Raw genomic sequence first — 3,971 nt, 5'->3', positions numbered from 1 at the left:
GGAGTTTACGGTCACCATGACCATAAGCTCTAAGCTTCCTCACCGTAAACTCCTTTTGCGGAGGTTTACAATTTGCTAGATGGTTTGGAACATTAACTGACACACCCAAACACTGATTCCCTTGATGCACTAGGCTCAGAATGCTCAAACAGACTCTAAACACTGCTAAAAGTTAGCAGAAACAAGTCTGACTTTAATTGAAGTGAATGGTTGTACAAGATAGAAATTTCGGGTTGTCGCATCAACCCCCGTTAGAGAGAATTTTGTCCCGAAATTAGAGTTTAAGCAATAAATGTTACAAATGACTAAGCGAAAAGATGAGGATATTTCAGTTTCATTTGATCGTCGCGCTCCCAAGTGAATTCAGGTCCTTGCTTGGCGTTCCAGCGAACCTTCACTATCAGGATACGACTTTGCTTCGTTTGCTTGACCTCTCGGTCCATGATCTCTACAGGTTCTTCCATGAAGTTGAGGCTCTCGTTGATCTCGATTTCGTCGAGTGGGATTACAAGAGTCTCGTCGGACAGACACTTTTTCAAGTTCGAGACGAGGAAAGTAGAATGTATGTTACTGAGTTCACGATGTAGATTGAGTTTGTAAGCTACAGGGTTGATTCTAGCGAGAATCTTGAAAGGCCCTACGTATATTGGATTTAGCTTTCCACGCTTTCCGAAGCGTATCCATCCCTTCCAGGGTGAGACTTTCAAAAGAATGCGGTCTCCCACCTGAAACTCCAAAGGTTTTCTTCTGTTGTCAGCGTAGCTTTTCTGTCGGTCTAGAGGCTTCCAATCGTTCACGAATTTGAACGATCTTCTCTATCATTTCCCGATTGATCTCTGGACCTGTGAGAGTGTTGTCAGAAACTCGTCCTTTAGCTAACTAAGTGTCACCCACCTCAGCCCAGCACAGAGGGGATTTGCACTTTCGGCCATAGAGGGCTTCAAATGGAGCAGCCTTTACGCTCGTATGATAACTATTGTTGTAGGAAAATTCGACAAGGGGTAAATGACTATCCCATGCCTTCCCAAAGTTGATCACACAGGCTCGCAACATATCTTCCAAGGTTTGAATAGTCCTCTCACTTTGTCCGACAGTTTTCGGATGGTAGGCTATACTCATGTCCAACCTCGTTCCAAGGGAACTTTGTAGCGACTGCCAGAACCTCGAAGTGAATCTACTATCTCTATCAGAGATAATGGATATGGGAACACCATGCAGTCGTACAATCTCCCTAATGTAATTTTTTGTTAGTTTCTCCATCTTGTCAGTCTCTTTTATAGGCAGGAAGTGTGCGGACATGGTTAACCTGTCATCGATCACCCATATGGTATCGAGACCACCCGTTGTCTTGGGAAACCTGGTTATGAAGTCCATCGTGATCCGCTCCCACTTCCATTCAGGTATCTTCGACTGCTAAAGAAAACCTGATGGTTTCTAGTATTTGACCTTAACCTTGGCGCAAGTAAGGCATTTAGTCACGAAGGAAGCAATCTTTGCTTTCATGTTAGGCCACCAGTATACCTTTTTTAGATCTAGATACATCTTATCTGAACCTGGGTTAACGGAATATCGAGTGTTGTGCGCCTCGATCATGACCAAATCTCTGAATCCACCGTGTTTCGGTGTCCAGATCCGATCCATGAAATATAAAGCTCCACCACCCTTGACATCCAAGTTCTTATACATCCCTCTCAGGGGATTCACCCGCCATATTTTTAGGTTTCAAAGCGTCAAGTTGAGCCTCCTTAATTTGTGTGGACAAGTGTGAATGGATAGTCATGGTCAATGATTTGACTCTACGACCAGAGTATTCTTTTTGACTTAGGGCGTCAGCTACTATGTTGGCCTTGTCGGGATGATAATGAATTTCGCATTCGTAATCACTAAGTAGCTCGACCCACCATCGCTGTCTCACATTGAGCTCTTTCAGGACGAATATATGTTGTAGGCATTTGTGGTCTGTAAAGATAGTGCTTTTCGTATCGTACAGATAGTGTCTCTAGATCATCAGAGCAAACACAACTGCTCCTAACTCAAGATCATGTGTGGTGTAGTTGACCTCGTGTGTTTTCAGTTGTCTTGAGGCGTAGGCGATGACTTTATCTCATTGCATCAGAACACAACCGAGCCCTTGATTGGATGCATCGCAACAGACCACAAAGTCTTCTATTCCTTCTAGGAGGGATAGTATCGGTGCGATGCATAAGGCTCGCTTTAGCGTTTGGAATGCTTTTTCTTGCTTCTCTTCCCAGTCAAAGGCCACGCCCTTCTGGTTCAAAGTCGTAAAAGGTTTCTCAATTTGAGAGAAGTTCTGAATGAACCTACGATAGTAGCCAGTGAGGCCTTGAAATTGACGAATTTCTATAGGCGTCTTCGGTGCTGACCAGTTCTCAATGGCTTTGATTTTGGAAGGGTCCACATAAATTCCCTCATCACTAACAGCGTGACCCAGGAATTCGAATCTTCGAATCCAAAACTCGCATTTAATAAACTTCGCGTAGAGTTTCTCTGATCGTAACGTTTCCAAGAACTGACGTAGATGCTTACTATACTCTTCCTTACTACGAGAGTAGATGAGTATGTCATGATTGATGAAGACAATGACCAACTGATCCAATTAAGGATGGCATACCCTATTCATTAAGTCCATGAATATTGTGGGCGCATTAGTCAATCCGAATGGCATCACTACAAACTCGTAGTGTCCATAACGAGTTTGGAAGGCTATCTTCGGGACATCCTCCTCAAGCACTCGTAACTGGTGATACCCGGATCTCAGATCTATGCGAGGCAGAGGGTAATGATTCTTAACAGTAAGCTTGTTGAGTTCTCTATAGTCGATGCACATACGAAACAATCTGTCTTTCTTCTTGACGAACAAGACCGGCGCTCCCCACAGTGAGAAGCTTGGTCTTATAAAGCTTTTGCTAAGCAGTTCGTTAAGTTCACCGGACAGTTCTTGCATCTCCGCAGGTGCTAGACGATAGGGCGATTTGGCTACTGGGGTAGCCCCTGGAACTAAGTCGATTTTGAACTCGACTTGACGTTGTGGAGGTAATCCTAGGAGTTCTTCTGGAAAGATGTCAGGAAAATAGCGTACTACTGGAATGTTCTTAATGTCTTTCATCTCTTGGCTCACATTGAAAACATGAGCAAGGAATGTGCGACATTCCTTTAACAAGTATTTTTTGGCTTGAATACTCGAGATGATACGAAGGTTCGTGTCGGGTTTGTCGCCATAGGCTACTAGGGTTTCGCCAGTTGTCAGATTAAGGTGAAAAACCTTTTCGTAACACATGATTTCGGCATGATGAAGACTCAACCAATCCATGCCGATAATGACGTCGAAACTTTTAATTGAGACCAGCATGAGGTCGATTGTAAATGAATGGCTATCTAGAGTTATAGTACATCATATGTATATACTACTAGTGCTCTCAGTCTTTCCGTTAGCCATTTCTACAGTGAACGGTTCTTTAAGTGCTCGTGATTTTTGCTTAAGTAAGTGAGCAAACTTTTGGTTCACGAAACTCATCTCCGCTCCACTATCAAACAGAATGCATGTATAAGAGTTATCGAGGAGAAATGTATCAGTGACCATTGTGGGGTCGGCAACTGCTTCCTTGTGGCCTATAGCCAAAACTCTTCCCACTCCACCGGCATTATCTGCCTTCGGGTAGTTCCGCTTGTAGTGGCCCACCTCGCCACAATCATAGTAAGCCTGGCCCACAACAACGTCAGGGACTTCGTTGACTGGCCTCGCCGGAGCATTGTAGAAACAGGCAGTGTGCCCCTTCCTGTTGTAGTTAGCACACTGCATTTCTCGGCAGGCTCCTGTGTGATCAAAGTTGCATTTGTTGCACTTAGGCAAACTTCCAGTGTACTGCTTTACCGGAGCAACAGCAGCAGGTGCTATCGCAGCATGAATTGCCACGACCTGCTGCTTTTTGGCAGCTTTCTGCTTCTTCTTG

The sequence above is a fragment of the Lactuca sativa genome, chromosome 9, assembly GCF_002870075.4.
Source record: "Lactuca sativa cultivar Salinas chromosome 9, Lsat_Salinas_v11, whole genome shotgun sequence".
Taxonomy (NCBI): Eukaryota; Viridiplantae; Streptophyta; class Magnoliopsida; order Asterales; family Asteraceae; genus Lactuca; species Lactuca sativa.
This window is presented reverse-complemented; position numbering follows the sequence as displayed.